General features: G+C 41.9%; 1 long non-coding RNA gene and 1 pseudogene across 3 annotated transcripts; one reads left to right on the top strand and one right to left on the bottom strand.

Annotated features, from left to right (window-relative positions):
- LOC127913897 (glutamate receptor 3-like) overlaps positions 1–20,911 on the bottom strand; it is a 267,990-nt pseudogene that overhangs the window by 22,223 nt on the left and 224,856 nt on the right.
- Positions 15,809–17,262, top strand: LOC127913900 (uncharacterized). 3 transcript variants are annotated; one of them, XR_008087139.1, is made up of 3 exons: positions 15,809–16,230; positions 16,360–16,755; positions 17,020–17,262. It is a non-coding gene; the product is annotated as an uncharacterized LOC127913900 (long non-coding RNA). The 3 variants fall into 3 exon arrangements; XR_008087141.1 differs by having other exon boundaries at positions 17,152–17,254; XR_008087140.1 differs by lacking the exon at positions 17,020–17,262 and having other exon boundaries at positions 16,360–16,491; positions 16,690–16,836.

The raw sequence follows: 20,911 nt of genomic DNA, 5'->3' as shown, positions 1-20,911 counted from the left end.
ATGTGTATGTGTGCGTGTGTGTGTGTGTGTGTGTGTGTGTGTGTGCGTGTGTGTGCGTGTGTGTGTGTGTGTGTGTGTGTGTGTGTGCATGCTTGCATGGGTGTGTGTGCATGTGCGTGTGTGGTGGGCATGAGGTGTGTGTGTGTGTGTGTGTGTGTGTGTGTGTGTGTGTGTGTGTGTGTGTGTGTGTGTGTGTGTGTGTGTGTGTGTGTGTGTGTGCATGTGTGTGTGTGTGTGTGTGGATCATTTGTAAAAAATATATATATTTTGAAGCTTTGCCACTGAAAAGTCCATTTTCAAGCTGAATGTTGGTTGTTGTTTAAAAGCCAAACTGAAGTAGCCATTAAAACACATCTAGGAGGACATTTGATTAAAGTGCAGAGTCAAAATAAATGTCCCTTTTCATTCTAAACAGCCACTTAATCTGTATCGATTCTGAGTTAGGTTAGACAGCGTTTTCACGGGTACATCTTAAATAGCACCCTATTCCCTATATAGGCCCACAGGACCTGGTGACAAGTAGTGCACTATATAGTGAAAAGGTTGACATTTAGGATGCACATCCTGTCACTGGCCTTTGAACCGGTTCTATTTTATTCTCTGGCATAGTTGCTTTTATCATGGACTCGACCCAAATAGTGAAAACTTAATGTAGTTCTATTCAAAACCCACCCACAGAGTGAACACTTAGTTCTATTTAAAACTCTACCCACAGAGTGAACACTTAGTTCTATTTAAAACTCTACCCACAGAGTGAACACTTAGTTCTATTTAAAACTCTACCCACAGAGTGAACACTTAGTTCTATTTAAAACTCTACCCACAGAGTGAACACTTAGTTCTATTTAAAACTCTACCCACAGAGTGAACACTTAGTTCTATTTAAAACTCTACCCACAGAGTGAACACTTAGTTCTATTTAAAACCCACCCACAGAGTGAACACTTAGTTCTATTTAAAACCCACCCACAGAGTGAACACTTAGTTCTATTTAAAACTCTCACCCACAGAGTGAACACTTAGTTCTATTTAAAACCCACGCCACAGAGTGAACACAGTTTTCTATTTAAAGTACCCAGGTCATCTTAGGTTTCATTACAGAGTGAAGAACTACTGAATATAAGATCAGCGTCAACTCACCATCAGTAAAAGAATATGATTTTCGCCCACCTGTGTTCTGCCTTTCAAACAGAGAATGGAACACTTAAAAAGTCTATTTAAAAAGTCCAGTGAGCCATGTTTCCGTGACAAAGAGTGAACATGTCCCTCTGGAGTTCTATTTAAAACAAGAAGAATGCTACCCATTCACAGTGAACACTCATAACAGCCATCAGACTGTTAAACAGCCAACACTAACATTGACTGGCTGCTGCCAACACACTGACACTGACACAACTCCAGCCACTTTAATAATGGGAATTGATGGGAAATGATGGAAATATATCACTAGCCACTTTAAACAATGTAATAATAATACTTACCCTACATTATTCATCTCATATGTATACGTATATACGGTACTCTATATCATCGACTGCATCCTTATGTAATACATGTATCACTAGCCACTTTAACTATGCCACTTTGTTTACATACTCATCTCATATGTATATACTGTACTCGATACCATCTACTGTAACTTGCCTATGCTGCTCTGTACCATCACTCATTCATATATCCTTATGTACATATTCTTTATCCCCTTACACTGTGTATAAGACAGTAGTTTTGGAATTGTTAGTTAGATTACTTGTTGGTTATTACTGCATTGTCGGAACTAGAAGCACAAGCATTTCGCTACACTCGCATTAACATCTGCTAACCATGTGTATGTGACAAATAAAATTTGATTTGATTTGAACTCTACCCGCACAGTGAACACTTAGTTCTATTTAAAACTCCACCCGCACAGTGAACACTTAGTTCTATTTAAAACTTCACCCACACAGTGAACACCTAGTTCTATTTAAAACTCTACTCACACAGTGAACACTTAGTTCTATTTAAAACTCCACCCACAGAGTGAACACTTAGTTCTATTTAAAACTTCACCCACACAGTGAACACTTAGTTCTATTTAAAACTTCACCCACACAGTGAACACTTAGTTCTATTTAAAACTTCACCCACAGAGTGAACACTTAGTTCTATTTAAAACTCCACCCACAGAGTGAACACTTAGTTCTATTTAAAACTTCACCCACACAGTGAACACTTAGTTCTATTTAAAACTCTACCCACAGAGTGAACACTTAGTTCTATTTACAACTCCACCCACAGAGTGAACACTTAGTTCTCCTACCTGCATCATACTTTCAATTCCTTTCAGGGCATTTGTGTCATTCTTTCATTACTCAATAGTGTTAGGCAGGACTACCTGTATATATTTCATTATTCAATAGTGCTAGGCAGGACTACCTGTATATATTTCATTACTCAATAGTGCTAGGCAGGACTACCTGTATATATTTCATTATTCAATAGTGCTAGGCAGGACTACCTGTATATATTTCATTATTCAATAGTGCTAGGCAGGACTACCTGTATATATTTCATTACTCAATAGTGCTAGGCAGGACTACCTGTATATATTTCATTATTCAATAGTGCTAGGCAGGACTACCTGTATATATTTCATTATTCAATAGTGCTAGGCAGGACTACCTGTATATATTTCATTATTCAATAGTGCTAGGCAGGACTACCTGTATATATTTCATTACTCAATAGTGCTAGGCAGGACTACCTGTATATATTTCATTACTCAATAGTGCTAGGCAGGACTACCTGTATATATTTCATTATTCAATAGTGCTAGGCAGGACTACCTGTATATATTTCACTATTCAATAGTGTTAGGCAGGACTACCTGTATATATTTCATTACTCAATAGTGTTAGGCAGGACTACCTGTATATATTTCATTATTCAATAGTGCTAGGCAGGACTACCTGTATATATTTCATTACTCAATAGTGCTAGGCAGGACTACCTGTATATATTTCATTACTCAATAGTGCTCGACAGGACTACCTGTATATATTTCACTATTCAATAGTGTTAGGCAGGACTACCTGTATATATTTCATTACTCAATAGTGTTAGGCAGGACTACCTGTATATATTTCATTATTCAATAGTGCTCGGCAGGACTACCTGTATATATTTCATTACTCAATAGTGCTCGGCAGGACTACCTGTATATATTTCATTATTCAATAGTGCTAGGCAGGACTACCTGTATATATTTCATTATTCAATAGTGCTAGGCAGGACTACCTGTATATATTTCATTATTCAATAGTGCTAGGCAGGACTACCTGTATATATTTCATTATTCAATAGTGCTCGGCAGGACTACCTGTATATATTTCACTATTCAATAGTGTTAGGCAGGACTACCTGTATATATTTCATTACTCAATAGTGTTAGGCAGGACTACCTGTATATATTTCATTATTCAATAGTGCTAGGCAGGACTACCTGTATATATTTCATTACTCAATAGTGCTAGGCAGGACTACCTGTATATATTTTATTATTCAATAGTGCTAGGCAGGACTACCTGTATATATTTCATTATTCAATAGTGCTCGGCAGGACTACCTGTATATATTTCATTACTCAATAGTGTTAGGCAGGACTACCTGTATATATTTCATTATTCAATAGTGTTAGGCAGGACTACCTGTATATATTTCATTATTCAATAGTGCTAGGCAGGACTACCTGTATATATTTCATTACTCAATAGTGTTAGGCAGGACTACCTGTATATATTTCATTACTCAATAGTGCTAGGCAGGACTACCTGTATATATTTCATTACTCAATAGTGCTAGGCAGGACTACCTGTATATATTTCATTATTCAATAGTGCTAGGCAGGACTACCTGTATATATTTCATTATTCAATAGTGTTAGGCAGGACTACCTGTATATATTTCATTACTCAATAGTGCTATGCAGGACTACCTGTATATATTTCATTATTCAATAGTGCTAGGCAGGACTATCTGTATATATTTCATTACTCAATAGTGTTAGGCAGGACTACCTGTATATATTTCATTATTCAATAGTGCTAGGCAGGACTACCTGTATATATTTCATTACTCAATAGTGTTAGGCAGGACTATCTGTATATATTTCATTACTCAATAGTGTTAGGCAGGACTACCTGTATATATTTCATTATTCAATAGTGCTAGGCAAGACTACCTGTATATATTTCATTACTCAATTGTGTTAGGCAGGACTACTTGTATATATTTCATTACTCAATAGTGCTAGGCAGGACTACCTGTATATATTTCATTACTCAATAGTGCTAGGCAGGACTACCTGTATATATTTCATTACTCAATAGTGCTAGGCAGGACTACCTGTATATATTTCATTACTCAATAGTGCTAGGCAAGACTACCTGTATCTCTCAAGTATGCAGCAATGGAATTTGGGAGTCTCGGAAGCTTTAATTTGTCATTGAAGTGCACCACTCAAGGTCCAGAATACCAATTGGGATGTTCAGTGTAGGAATCCAATATCTCTCTCTCCCTCTCTATGTCTCTCTGACTGTCTGAAGTTAGACAGGACCCTCTGAGAGCCCGTCTTCCTTGGAGGTTATCTCTATCTCACACCAAGCCTGGCATTGCTTCTGTCAGGCTCTCCCTATATGCAACAAGCCTCTAATCTCTGTTGTAGGAGCTTCCCCTTCCCTTTCCCAGCGTCATACCCAAACACACACTGACAAGAGCTGGGGGACTGGTGTTTATTGATGAGCAATGGATTGCAGTGGGCTAGAGTCCAAACTTGTGTAGTTCTTCGCTTTAGAGTCTCTCTTTCTGGTTCAGGATATCTCTTTCTTCTCTTCCTCCTGTCCTTCCTCTCTCTCTCTTCCCCCTGTCCTCAACATCCTCACTAAGGTTCTGGCCACTCTGCCCAGCCTGGGTGAGAACACGCTTTGGTGATGAAATTACACTTCCTTATGTTGCAAAAATGCATTTTAACAAGACAAATATGATTCTTTATGTTCTGAATCGTTAAGTGGAGTCTTTCAGGAAACAGCAGAGGGAGCACCCCCCTATCCACATCGATGGAACAGTAGTGGAGAGGGTAGTAAGTTTTAAGTTCCTCGGCATACACATCACTGACAAACTGAATTGGTCCACTCACACAGACAGCATCGTGAAGAAGGCGCAGCAGCGCCTCTTCAACCTCAGGAGGCTGAAGAAATTCGGCTTATCACCAAAAGCACTCACAAACTTCTACAGATGCACAATCGAGAGCATCCTGGCGGGCTGTATCACCGCTGGTACGGCAACTGCTCCGCCCACAACCGTAAGGCTCTTCAGAGGGTAGTGAGGTCTGCACAACGCATCACCGGGGGCAAACTACCTGCCCTCCAGGACACCTACACCACCCGATGTTACAGGAAGGCCATAAAGATCATCAAGGACAACAACCACCCGAGCCACTGCCTGTTCACCCCGCTATCATCCAGAAGGCGAGGTCAGTACAGGTGCATCAAAGCTGGCACCGAGAGACTGAAAAACAGCTTCTATCTCAAGGCCATCAGACTGTTAAACAGCCAACACTAACATTGAGTGGCTGCTGCCAACACACTGACACTCCAGCCACTTTAATAATGGGAATTGATGGGAAATGATGTAAAATATATCACTAGCCACTTTAAACAATGCTACCTAATATAATGTTTACATACCCTACATTATTCATCTCATATGCATACGTATATACTGTACTCTATATCATCTACTGCATCCTTATGTAATACATGTATCACTAGCCACTTTAACTATGCCACTCTGTTTACATACTCGTCTCATATGTATATACTGTACTCTATATCATCTACTGCATCTTTATGTAATACATGTATCACTAGCCAATTTAACTATGCCACTCTGTTTACATACTCATCTCATATGTATATACTGTACTCTATATCATCTACTGCATCTTTATGTAATACATGTATCACTAGCCACTTTAACTATGGCACTTTGTTTACATACTCATCTCATATGTATATACTGTACTCGATACCATCTACTGTAGAGCCTATGCTGCTCTGTACCATCACTCATTCATATATCTTTATGTACATATTCTTTATCCCCTTACACTGTGTATAAGACAGTAGTTTTGGAATTGTTAGTTAGATTACTTGTTGGTTATTACTGCATTGTCGGAACTAGAAGCACAAGCATTTCGCTACACTCGCATTAACATCTGCTAACCATGTGTATGTGACAAATACAATTTGATTTTATTTTATTTGATTCTCTATCAATCACACTAGATTCAAAAAGATTCTTTATGTTCTGAATCATTAAGTGGAGTCTTTCTCTATCAATCACACTAGATTCAAAAAGATTCTTTATGTTCTGAATCATTAAGTGGAGTCTTTCTCTATCAATCACACTAGATTCAAAAAGATTCTTTATGTTCTGAATCATTAAGTGGAGTCTTTCTCTATCAATCACACTAGATTCAAAAAGATTCTTTATGTTCTGAATCATTAAGTGGAGTCTTTCTCTATCAATCACACTAGATTCAAAAAGATTCTTTATGTTCTGAATCATTAAGTGGAGTCTTTCTCTATCAATCACACTAGATTCAAAAAGATTCTTTATGTTCTGAATCATTAAGTGGAGTCTTTCTCTATCAATCACACTAGATTCAAAAAGATTCTTTATGTTCTGAATCATTAAGTGGAGTCTTTCTCTATCAATCACACTAGATTCAAAAAGATTCTTTATGTTCTGAATCATTAAGTGGAGTCTTTCTCTATCAATCACACTAGATTCAAAAAGATTCTTTATGTTCTGAATCATTAAGTGGAGTCTTTCTCTATCAATCACACTAGATTCAAAAAGATTCTTTATGTTCTGAATCATTAAGTGGAGTCTTTCTCTATCAATCACACTAGATTCAAAAAGATTCTTTATGTTCTGAATCATTAAGTGGAGTCTTTCTCTATCAATCACACTAGATTCAAAAAGATTCTTTATGTTCTGAATCATTAAGTGGAGTCTTTCTCTATCAATCACACTAGATTCAAAAAGATTTTGTAAACTGATACTTCCAAGCGGTGCGTGTTTCTCGCCACAACTTTTGAGGATTTTACATGTTGTGGTCGGCGTCTTCAAAGTTGTTAGCAGGACAAATTGAATTAAATGTAAAAGGACTTGAACATATAAAGCTTGCGCGCCAGGAATTTCGCATGAATATGACAAGCGAATACTAAAATATGAAAGTACTACACGTCATGTCTCGAAATTGATATCTATCTATTGTTTTATGTCTTCCGGATTCTAGAAGAAAGATTTCATTGTGGTGAGCTGTCAGCTAGCGTTACTTCTGGAACAGTGTCCAGTCTAGCTGATATTATAGAGAGCTATAGTAGTAGTGGTAGTATTTAATTGTGGTGAGCTGTCAGCTAGTGTTACTTCTGGAACAGTGTCCAGCCTAGCTGATATTATAGAGAGCTATAGTAGTAGTGGTAGTATTTCATTGCGGATATACAGTTACTTCAGAAAGTATTCCACAACCCTTGACATATTCCACGTTTTGTGTTACAGCCTGAATTCAAAATCGATTAAATCTATTTTTTTCTCTCACCCATCTACACACAATACCCTAAAATAACAAAGTGCTAAAACAGGTTTTTAGGCATCTTTGCAAATGTATTGAAAATAAAATACAACAATATCTAATTTACATCAAGCTCGGTCAAGTTGGTTGGTGATCATTGCTAGACAGACATTTTCAAGTCTTGCCATCGATTTTCAAGCCAATTTAAGTTAAAACTGTAACTAGGCCACTCAGGGACATTCAATGTTGTCTTGGTAAGCAACTCCACTGTATATTTGGCCTTGTATTCCAGGTTATTTTCCTACTGAAATATGAATTTGTCTCCTAGTGTCTGTTGGAAAGCAGACTGAACCAGCTTTTCCTTTAGGATTTTGCCTGTATCACTCAGTGTTGTGTTGGATTTGCCCCAAACAAAACACTTTGTATTCAGGAAAAAAAGTCATTTTCTTTGCCAATATTTTCTGCAGTTTTACTTTCATGCCTTATTGGGTACTGTGGAGTACTGGGGGGTACTGTGGGGTATTGTGGGGTACTGGGGGGTACTGTGGGGTACTGTGTGTGGGCCAGTGACACAACATCTTAATTGAATCCATTTTAAATTCAGGCTGTAACACCATTTTTTTTGGGGGGGGAGTCATTGGAATTCTTTCCGAAGGCACTGTACACTCCCATACCATGGGTGGGGCGGCGGGTAGCCTAGTGGCTAGAGTGTTGGACTAGTAACTGAAAGAGATCAAATCCCAGAGCTGACAAGGTAAAATAAATCTGTTGGTTTGTTAACCCACTGTTCCTAGGCTGTCATTGAAAATCTGAATTTGTTCTTAACTGACTTGCCTAGTTAAGTAAAATAATGTGTGTATCTGCTTTTCATGATTTAGACAAATGGTCTGGATTAAATGTACAACTAAATTGAGGAACTATGGGACATGGTTTACTTCATACATTGCTTTTGGGATGCAATATTCCCAATTAATTTATTTTTACACTTTTTTCTCTGGTCTCCATTGATTTAGCCACAGTGATGAAAAACGGCAATAACTTTTGAATGGGTTATGATAGAGGCAAGAGGTTTGGACTATTGGTTTTCTTAGACCTGTTAGTCAAACGTTGTGTTTTCCATTGGACACCTACCCATATGTATTACGAGCTCTATTTGTATATTCATACTCCATTCCTTTACTTAGAGTTGTGTGTATTAGGTGGTAGTTGGGGAATTGTTAGATTACTTTTGAGACATTACTGCACTGTCGGAACTAGAAGCACAAGCATTCCACTACACTCACAATAACATCTGCTAATCATATGTATTTGACCAATAACATCTGCTAATCATATGTATTTGACCAATAACATCTGCTAATCATATGTATTTGACCAATAACATCTGCTAATCATATGTATTTGACCAATAACATCTGCTAATCATATGTATTTGACCAATAACATCTGCTAATCATATGTATTTGACCAATAACATCTGCTAATCATATGTATTTGACCAATACAATTTGATTTGATGTGTGAAAATAAATCCCTTCATATCACATTATGTTTTATAACATAATGCATGGTCATAGTGCCTGCACTGCAGTAGTGGAGATGTGACAATTATTTTTCAGACTTACAGTAGTAAAGTGCATTGGTGACTCTGCACTCTAGCTGTTGTCGGATACCATTTAGAGCTCAGACTAAACTTGCAATAGCCTACATCATGAGGTCTACTCAAGGTTTTAGATAATGCTCTTGGGAGTGTTCTTCTCTCTTTCTGTGTATATTACTATTGTGTTGAGGCTTTAGATAACGTATGGGCTGCTGAGAGTTACAGTTCTCTCCTTTGCTACACTCAGTGGGCTCCCGAGTGGCGCAGCGGTTTAAAGCACTTACAGTGCCAGTATTCGGCCCCCTTGAACTTTGCGACCTTTTGCCACATTTCAGGCTTCAAACATAAAGATATAAAACTGTATTTTTTTGTGAAGAATCAACAACAAGTGGGACACAATCATGAAGTGGAACGACATTTATTGGATATTTCAAACTTTTTTAACAAATCAAAACTGAAAAATTGGGCGTGCAAAATTATTCAGCCCCTTTACTTCCAGTGCAGCAAACTCTCTCCAGAAGTTCAGTGAGGATCTCTGAATGATCCAATGTTGACCTAAATGACTAATGATGATAAATACAATCCACCCGTGTGTAATCAAGTCTCCGTATAAATGCACCTGCACTGTGATAGTGTCAGAGGTCCATTAAAAGCGCAGAGAGCATCATGAAGAACAAGGAACACACCAGGCAGGTCCCAGATACTGTTGTGAAGAAGTTTAAAGACGGATTTGGATACAAAAAGATTTCCCAAGCTTTAAACATCCCAAGGAGCACTGTGCAAGTGATAATATTGAAATGGAAGGAGTATCAGACCACTGCAAATCTACCAAGACCTGGCCGTCCCTCTAAACTTTCAGCTCATACAAGGAGAAGACTGATCAGAGATGCAGCCAAGAGGCCCATGATCACTCTGGATGAACTGCAGAGATCTACAGCTGAGGTGGGAGACTCTGTCCATAGGACAACAATCAGTCATATATTGCACAAATCTGGCCTTTATGGAAGAGTGGCAAGAAGGAAGCCATTTCTAAAAGATATCCATAAAAAGTGTAGTTTAAAGTTTGCCACAAGCCACCTGGGAGACACAACAAACATGTGGAAGAAGGTCCTCTGGTCAGATGAAACCAAAATTGAACTTTTTGGCAACAATGCAAAACGTTATGTTTGGCGTAAAAGCAACACAGCTCATCACCCTGAACACACCATCCCCACTGTCAAACATGGTGGTGGCAGCATCATGGTTTGGGCCTGCTTTTCTTCAGCAGGGACAGGCAAGATGGTTCAAATTGATGGGAAGATGGATGGAGCCAAATACAGGACCATTCTGGAAGAAAACCTGATGGAGTCTGCAAAAGACCTGAGACTGGGACGGAGATTTGTCTTCCATCAAGACAATGATCCAAAACATAAAGCAAAATCTACAATGGAATGGTTCAAAAATAAACATATCTAGGTGTTGGAATGGCCAAGTCAAAGTCCAGACCTGAATCCAATCGAGAATCTGTGGAAAGAACTGAAAACTGCTGTTCACAAATGCTCTCCATCCAACCTCACTGAGCTCGAGCTGTTTTGCAAGGAGGAATGGGAAAAAAATTCAGTCTCTCGATGTGCAAAACTGATAGAGACATACCCCAAGCGATTTACAGCTGTAATCGCAGCAAAAGGCGCTACAAAGTATTAACTTAAGGGGGCTGAATAATTTTGCACGCCCAATTTTTCAGTTTATGATTTGTTAAAAAAGTTTGAAATATCCAATAAATGTCGTTCCACTTCATGATTGTGTCCCACTTGTTGTTGATTCTTCACAAAAAAATACAGTTTTATATCTTTATATTTGAAGCCTGAAATGTGGCAAAAGGTCGCAAAGTTCAAGGGGGCCGAATACTTTCGCAAGGCACTGTACATCTCAGTGCTAGAGGAGTCACTACAGACCCCCCCCCCGGTTCGATTCCAGGCCCAATCACAACCCGGCCGTGATAGGGAGTCCCATTTGGTGGCGCACAATTTGCCCAGCGTTGTCTGGGTTTGGCAGGTGTAGGTCGTCATTGTAAAGAAGAATTTGATATTAACTGACTTGCATAGTTAAATAACAGTTAAACAATATTTTTTTATAAATACATTGAGCAGTTAGTGTTCCTTTATTGTTCTGTGATAAAGGACAGGGCTGTGTACGGTTGACTTGTATATATGACAAATTCCCTATATTGTACACAACTTTTAACCCTATGGGCCTTGGCCAAAAGTAATGCACTACGTAAGGGTTAAGGGTAACATTCAGACACAGTTTTCATGATGTTAATCTTCCCAGGTAACGCAATACAAACATCAGTCCTCCTCATCACTCTAATAATCATTAATAAAGGTCTGATATAATGTCAATGATTCCATGTCGATGGTTGTTTTGTTTGCTGCTGTATTAAATTACATTTAGCCTCAGGGATTCATTAACTAGACATACCCGCCAAGCTCTATTCATTAACTAGACATACCCGCCGAGCTCTATTCATTAACTAGACATACCCGCCGAGCTCTATTCATTAACTAGACATACCCGCCAAGCTCTATTCATTAACTAGACATACCCGCCAAGCTCTATTCATTAACTAGACATACCCGCCAAGCTCTATTCATTAACTAGACATACCCGCCAAGCTCTATTCATTAACTAGACATACCCGCCAAGCTCTATTCATTAACTAGACATACCCGCCAAGCTCTATTCATTAACTAGACATACCCGCCGAGCTCTATTCATTAACTAGACATACCCGCCAAGCTCTATTCATTAACTAGACATACCCGCCGAGCTCTATTCATTAACTAGACATACCCGCCGAGCTCTATTCATTAACTAGACATACCCGCCGAGCTCTATTCATTAACTAGACATACCCGCCAAGCTCTATTCATTAACTAGACATACCCGCCGAGCTCTATTCATTAACTAGACATACCCGCCGAGCTCTATTCATTAACTAGACATACCCGCCGAGCTCTATTCATTAACTAGACATACCCGCCAAGCTCTATTCATTAACTAGACATACCCGCCGAGCTCTATTCATTAACTAGACATACCCGCCGAGCTCTATTCATTAACTAGACATACCCGCCGAGCTCTATTCATTAACTAGACATACCCGCCGAGCTCTATTCATTAACTAGACATACCCGCCGAGCTCTATTCATTAACTAGACATACCCGCCGAGCTCTATTCATTAACTAGACATACCCGCCGAGCTCTATTCATTAACTAGACATACCCGCCGAGCTCTATTCATTAACTAGACATACCCGCCGAGCTCTATTCATTAACTAGACATACCCGCCGAGCTCTATTCATTAACTAGACATACCCGCCGAGCTCTATTCATTAACTAGACATACCCGCCGAGCTCTATTCATTAACTAGACATACCCGCCGAGCTCTATTCATTAACTAGACATACCCGCCGAGCTCTATTCATTAACTAGACATACCCGCCGAGCTCTATCCATTAACTAGACATACCCGCCGAGCTCTATTCATTAACTAGACATACCCGCCGAGCTCTATTCATTAACTAGACATACCCGCAGAGCTCTATTCATTAACTAGACATACCCGCCGAGCTCTATTCATTAACTAGACATACCCGCCGAGCTCTATTCATTAACTAGACATACCCGCCGAGCTCTATTCATTAACTAGACATACCCGCCGAGCTCTATTCATTAACTAGACATACCCGCCGAGCTCTATTCATTAACTATAGATACCCGCCAAGCTCTATTCATTAACTATAGATACCCGCCGAGCTCTATTCCTTTTAGCCTCATGGATTAATTCACTATAGACGCCCGCCGAGCTCTATTAATTTAGCCTCAGGGATTCATTAACTATAGATTCCCGCCGAGCTCTATTCATTAACTAGACATACCCGCCGAGCTCTATTCATTAACTATAGATACCCGCCAAGCTCTATTCATCAACTATAGATACCCGCCGAGCTCTATTCCTTTTAGCCTCAGGGATTCATTCACTATAGACGCCCGCCGAGCTCTATTCATTTAGCCTCAGGGATTCATTAACTATAGATTCCCGCCGAGCTCTATTCATTAACTAGACATATCCGCAAAGCTCTATTCATTTACTATAGATACCCGCCGAGCTCCATTCATTAACTATAGATACCTGCCGAGCTCTATTCATTAACTAGACATACCCGCCGAGCTCTATTCATTAACTATAGATACCCGCCGAGCTCCATTCATTAACTATAGATACCCGCCGAGCTCTATTCATTTAGCCTCAGGGATTCAGTAACTATAGATACCCGCCGAGCTCTATTAATTTAGCCTCAGGGATTCAGTAACTATAGATACCCGCAGAGCTCTATTCATTTAGCCTCAGGGATTCATGAACTAGACATACCCGCCGAGCTCTATTCATTTGGCCTCAGGGATTCATGAACTAGACATACCCGCCGAGCTCTATTCATTAACTAGACATACCCGCCGAGCTCTATTCATTAACTAGACATACCCGCCGAGCTCTATTCATTAACTAGACATACCCGCCGAGCTCTATTCATTAACTAGACATACCCGCCGGGCTCTATTCATTAACTAGACATACCCGCCGGGCTCTATTCATTTAGCCTCAGGGATTCATTAACTAGACATATCCGCCAAGCTCTATTCATTAACTAGACATACCCGCCGAGCTCTATTCATTAACTAGACATACCCGCCGAGCTCTATTCATTAACTAGACATACCCGCCGAGAACTATTCATTAACTAGACATACCCGCCGAGCTCTATTCATTAACTAGACATACCCGCCGAGCTCTATTCATTTAGCCTCAGGGATTCAGTAACTATAGATACCCGCCGAGCTCTGTTAATTTAGCCTCAGGGATTCATTAACTATACATACCCGCCAAGCTCTATTAATTTAGCCTCAGGGATTCATTAACTAGACATACCCGCCGAGCTCTATTAATTTAGCCTCAGGGATTCATTAACTAGACCTACCCGCCGAGCTCTATTAATTTAGCCTCAGGGATTCATTAACTACACATACCCGCCGAGCTCTATTCATTAACTAGACATACCCGCTGAGCTCTATTCATTTAGCCTCAGGGATTCATTAACTAGACATACCCACCGAGCTCTATTCAGTTTATGGACTTCAGCTTTATCACCCCAACATACAACCACTCAAATAGCTGCAGAACAAATATGGCAGCAACATATTTAGCTAAGCAGTGCCAGTTGTTATTGTTGAAGGAGTACAACATGAAGCCAGCAGCCATCTGTCTCACTGAGGCTCCAGGTGCAGATAGAACTGACATACTTGCTGGAGGGTAGGCACACTGAAGAGGAGAGGCTGGAGAGGGAGTGCCTAGACTGGGTAGGCTAGTCAGGGGAAGAGGCAGAGCCAGGAGGGGGTAGGGATTTCTGGACATATGGAAAAGACATACTTGCTGGAGGCTAGAAAGACTGAAGTGGAGAGGCTGGAGAAGAGGCACAGCCAAGAGAGAAGAGAGATGACAGGTTCGTCTGAAGGAGAGGAAGAGACAGGAGAGAGAAGAGATGACAGGTTAGTCTGAAGAAGAGGAAGAGACAGGAGAGAGGAGATATGACAGGTTAGTCTGAAGAAGAGGAAGAGACGAGAGATGACAGGTTCGTCTGAAGAAGAGACAGGAGAGATGACAGGTTCGTCTGAAGAAGAGGAAGAAACAGGAGTGAAGAGAGATGACAGGTTAGTCTGAAGAAGAGGAAGAGACAGGAGAGAGGAGAGATGACAGGTTAGTCTGAAGAAGAGGAAGAGACAGGAGAGAGGAGAGATGACAGGTTCGTCTGAAGAAGAGGAAGAGACAGGAGAGATGACAGGTTCGTCTGAAGAAGAGGAAGAAACAGGAGTGAAGAGAGATGACAGGTTAGTCTGAAGAAGAGGAAGAGACAGGAGAGAGGAGAGATGACAGGTTCGTCTGAAGAAGAGGAAGAGACAGGAGAGAGGAGAGATGACAGGTTAGTCTGAAGAAGAGGCAGAGACAGGAGAGAAGAGACAGTAGGGGCCAACAGCCCAGAACCCTGCAGCCATCCACTGGGCTCATCAGTCCTGTCTCTCCCACTCTTCCTTGCCAGCTGTCCCACTTGGTGGAAGGAGAGGAGGAGACATCAGGGCTTTTTGGATATACTAACTCTACACATTTTGGAAATTATTTTCAAAGTGGGTAATTATTTTCAAAATACATAAACTGTCTGCAGGACTACATGTACAGTGAATCCAGTTTGCCAGAGAGAGAGAGGAACTTGTAATGTTGAACACAAATTGTACCCCCCATGTTTTGCACATAATTCTCTGTCAATTTCAATTTACTTGGTAGCGCTCTCCATCCTGGCTGCATAATTTAGTTTATTAGCACAAATACAAAAACATGTTCTACACAGTTATAAAATGACAACAATATGTGAAGTAAAAAATAAAATGAATAAATAAATCACACAAAGAAAAGATCAAATAAACGCAAAAGGGGTGAAATACCATACAATCCCAGCAGAAAGTCTACTAGGGATATACAGCTGTGATGGACGGGAAAATCTGGCGGGAGTGAGTTCCAGATCACAGGGCCTCTGTGGTTGTTGTTTGAATCTTGTTGAGTAGTTGTGGAATTCATATGTGACGGTGAAATAGTTTTTGACGAAAGAGGGTCATAATTATTTGAAAGAGTCGTTAACAAATTGAGCAACTTGAAGATAAATCATTTGATAAATATTCATCAGAACTAATAGTTTGAAAAGTGATGCTGAATTGATTCTAGAACCGGCAGATAATGTTATTCTAGAGTGTTTCTGTAGACGACAGACTGATTGTAGTGTAGTAGGTTGTGTGCTGGCCCATGTTATTCTAGAGTGTTTCTACAGACGACAGACTGATAGTAGTGTAGTAGGTTGTGTGCTGGCCCATGTTATTCTAGAGTGTTTCTGTAGACGACAGACTGATAGTAGTGTAGTAGGTTGTGTGCTGGCCCATGTTATTCTAGAGTGTTTCTACAGACGACAGACTGATAGTAGTGTAGTATGTTGTGTGCTGGCCCATGTTATTCTAGAGTGTTTCTACAGACAGACTGATAGTAGTGTAGTAGGTTGTGTGCTGGCCCATGTTATTCTAGAGTGTTTCTGTAGACGACAGACTGATAGTAGTGTAGTAGGTTGTGTGCTGGCCCATGTTATTCTAGAGTGTTTCTGTAGACGACAGACTGATAGTAGTGTAGTAGGTTGTGTGCTGGCCCATGTTATTCTAGAGTGTTTCTACAGACGACAGACTGATAGTAGTGTAGTATGTTGTGTGCTGGCCCATGTTATTCTAGAGTGTTTCTGTAGACGACAGACTGATTGTAGTGTAGTAGGTTGTGTGCTGGCCCATGTTATTCTAGAGTGTTTCTACAGACGACAGACTGATAGTAGTGTAGTAGGTTGTGTGCTGGCCCATGTTATTCTAGAGTGTTTCTGTAGACGACAGACTGATAGTAGTGTAGTAGGTTGTGTGCTGGCCCATGTTATTCTAGAGTGTTTCTACAGACGACAGACTGATAGTAGTGTAGTATGTTGTGTGCTGGCCCATGTTATTCTAGAGTATTTCTACAGACGACAGACTGATAGTAGTGTAGTATGTTGTGTGCTGGCCCATGTTATTCTAGAGTGTTTCTGTAGACGACAGACTGATAGTAGTGTAGTAGGTTGTGTGCTGGCCCATGTTATTCTAGAGTGTTTCTACAGACGACAGACTGATAGTAGTGTAGTAGGTTGTGTGCTGGCCCATGTTATTCTAGAGTGTTTCTGTAGACGACAGACTGATAGTAGTGTAGTAGGTTGTGTGCTGGCCCATGTTATTCTAGAGTGTTTCTACAGACGACAGACTGATAGTAGTGTAGTAGGTTGTGTGCTGGCCCATGTTATTCTAGAGTGTTTCTGTAGACGACAGACTGATAGTAGTGTAGTAGGTTGTGTGCTGGCCCATGTTATTCTAGAGTGTTTCTACAGACGACAGACTGATAGTAGTGTAGTAGGTTGTGTGCTGGCCCATGTTATTCTAGAGTGTTTCTGTAGACGACAGACTGATAGTAGTGTAGTAGGTTGTGTGCTGGCCCATGTTATTCTAGAGTGTTTCTGTAGACGACAGACTGATAGTAGTGTAGTAGGTTGTGTGCTGGCCCATGTTATTCTAGAGTGTTTCTGTAGACGACAGACTGATAGTAGTGTAGTAGGTTGTGTGCTGGCCCATGTTATTCTAGAGTGTTTCTGTAGACGACAGACTGATAGTAGTGTAGTAGGTTGTGTGCTGGCCCATGTTATTCTAGAGTGTTTCTGTAGACGACAGACTGATAGTAGTGTAGTAGGTTGTGTGCTGGCCCATGTTATTCTAGAGTGTTTCTGTAGACGACAGACTGATAGTAGTGTAGCAGGTTGTGTGCTGGCCCATGTTATTCTATAGTGTTTCTACAGACGACAGACTGATAGTAGTGTAGTAGGTTGTGTGCTGGCCCATGTTATTCTAGAGTGTTTCTACAGATGACAGACTGATAGTAGTGTAGTATGTTGTGTGCTGGCCCATGTTATTTTCCAGTTTCTGATGAACGGGAAGATCATTGTGTGACAGAGACTAAGAGCAGTGCTTCTGTATAGAAGACATGTCATTTTGACATGTATCCCCGTATTTCTGGTGATCTTAGAGGTCATTGTCTTTGTTTGGTTTCCATGACAATTCATCATCAATTAAAATATCAAGGAAGTGTGTTGTACAGGCTTAATCAACAGGAATATTATCAATATGGACCTGATAGAGTCTGGATATATAATCTGCATATATAATCTGGATAAATAGTCTGAATTGATTTCTCTGCTCTTTGGACTAGATAATTAAAAAATAGTTGTTAAGATTCAGTGACATTTTGTTGATTTTAAACCACTTTGTGATATTACACAGTTCATCATTAACATTAATAAAGTCATTGAGATCTGTGACACTAAAAACACACTTGTATCATCAGCAAACAATATCAGGGAGAGAACTTTGTGGGAGTGGGAGCAAGTGGGAGTGAAAACGTGTCCACACACACACACACACGCACACACACACGCACAAACATGCACACGCACGCGCACACGCACGCGCACACACACACGCACGCGCGCACGCACACACACACGCACGCGCACACGTGCACGCACACACACACACGTACGCACACACGCGCACACACACACACACACGCACACACACACACACACGCACAAACGCACAAACGCACACAAACACACGCACGCGCCCACGAACGCACATACTTATGCACACACACAATGGCACACACACACAACTTGAGCCCATTAATCAGTGTTTTCCCCTTGTCAGTGTCTCTCTCTCTCCAAGTTTTAATTAAAGTCCCGTGGAACAACGCTACACACGTCATGTGTACTCTGAAGGCTCGGATTGGAACTAGGACACTCATTATATGGAATACGTGAAATCTGTCTGGAACTCCCCGACAGGCCTCAGTAATTGTGTGTGTAACAGTAAACAGTATTCATTCTCTATGTTAGTCCCTGGCTGTGTCCAGTGTTCTGCATATCAAACAGATGTTGTTCATGTGGTATGTTGAGATCAGTGTGGGAGTAGAGTCCGAGGGGGGTGACTGGGAGTAGAGTCCGAGGGGGGTGACTGGGAGTAGAGTCCGAGGAGGTGACTGGGAGTAGAGTCCGAGGGGGGTGACGGGGAGTAGAGTCCGAGGGGGGTGACTGGGAGTAGAGTCCGAGGGGGTTCGAGGGTGTGTGTGTTGGGGGAGGGGTGACTGGGAATAGAGCCCGAGGGGGTTCGAGGGTGTGTGTGTTGGGGGAGGGGGTGACTGGGAGTAGAGTCCGAGGGGGGTTCGAGGGTGTGTGTGTGGGGGGAGGGAGTGACTGGGAGTAGAGCCCAAGGGGGTTTCGAGGGTGTGTGTGTTGGGGGAGGGGGTGACTGGGAGTAGAGTCCGAGGGGTTTCGAGGGTGTGTGTGCTGGGGGAGGGGGTGACTGGGAGTAGAGTCCGAGGGGGTTCGAGGGTGTGTGTGTTGGGGGAGGGGTGACTGGGAGTAGAGTCCGAGGGGGTTCGAGGGTGTGTGTGTTGGGGGAGGGGTGACTGGGAGTAGAGTCCGAGGGGGTTCGAGGGTGTGTGTGTTGGGGGAGGGGTGACTGGGAGTAGAGTCCGAGGGGGTTCGAGGGTGTGTGTGTTGGGGGAGGGGTGACTGGGAGTAGAGTCCGAGGGGGTTCGAGGGTGTGTGTGTTGGGGGAGGGGGTGACTGGGAGTAGAGTCCGAGGGGGTTCGAGGGTGTGTGTGTTGGGGGAGGGGTGACTGGGAGTAGAGTCCGAGGGGGTTCGAGGGTGTGTGTGTTGGGGGGCGGGTGACTGTGAGTATAGTCCGTGGGGGTTTGAGGGTGTGTGTGTTGGGGGAGGGGGTAACTGGGAGTAGAGTCCGAGGGGGTTCGAGGGTGTGTGTGTTGGGGGAGGGGGTGACTGGGAGTAGAGTCCGAGGGGGGTTCGAGGGTGTGTGTGTTGGGGGAGGGGGTGACTGGGAGTAGAGTCCGAGGGGGGTTCGAGGGTGTGTGTGTTGGGGGAGGGGGTGACTGGGAGTAGAGTCCGAGGGGGTTCGAGGGTGTGTGTGTTGGGGGAGGGGGTGACTGGGAGTAGAGTCCGAGGGGGTTCGAGGGTGTGTGTGTTGGGGGAGGGGGTGACTGGGAGTAGAGTCCGAGGGGGTTCGAGGGTGTGTGTGTTGGGGGAGGGGGTGACTGGGAGTAGAGTCCGAGGGGGGTTCGAGGGTGTGTGTGTTGGGGGAGGGGGTGACTGGGAGTAGTTTAATGAAATAGACCGTTAACTTAACCTAAATAGACCGTTAACCGTTATGTCTAACTCTAACCATAAATTAAGACAAAAAAAGAGGATGTTTTTATTATTATATATATATTTTGTTACAAAGAAGCGTCCCGTCCACTAGAATGCCAAACGGAAACCTGTTGGAAACCTGGTGGAGACCTGGTGTAAACCCGGCACCATCCCAATGGTGAAGTGTGGTGGTGGCGGCGTCATGCTGCGTGGGTATTTTTGACCTACACATTAGATAGACATTTGCTAATTGCCACTTCTCATAATAAGATATAAGGTTTTAGTAGACCCACTGTGTCTCTGTCTGCCTCTTCATTGTCTCAACAGACTACATCATAACAAATTCCCATTAGCACAACACTGTCCCCACACTGTTAGAAATGTCCCCACACTGTTAGAAATGTCCCCACACTGTTAGAAATGTCCCCACACTGTTAGAAATGTCCCCACACTGTTAGAAACAAAGTTCTTCGGATTTCCCCATAGGAGAAGCCTTTTTGGTTCCAGGTAGAATCATTTTGGGTTCCAGGTAGAACCCTCTGTAGAAACGTCTCTACATGGATTCTAAAAGGGCTCTACCTGGAACCAAAAAAAAAAAGGTTCTAGATGGCACCTGTTCTAACCTAATCCTCCACACTGGCACAATGTAGTGGCCACTTCTTGCAAGATGTCCATACTGTTTCAATCCACTTGCTGTAGTACCCACTCGTTCTCTTCACCGTTTGCCCTAGCTATATATTCCAGTATCACAGTGATGTGTTACAGTACACTGTAATCTAGCTCCT

Source organism: Oncorhynchus keta, chromosome 30 (genome assembly GCF_023373465.1).
Source record: "Oncorhynchus keta strain PuntledgeMale-10-30-2019 chromosome 30, Oket_V2, whole genome shotgun sequence".
In the NCBI taxonomy this organism is placed as follows: Eukaryota; Metazoa; Chordata; class Actinopteri; order Salmoniformes; family Salmonidae; genus Oncorhynchus; species Oncorhynchus keta.
The sequence above is the reverse complement of the archived record's forward strand: the minus strand, read 5'-3'. Positions and strand labels throughout refer to the sequence as shown.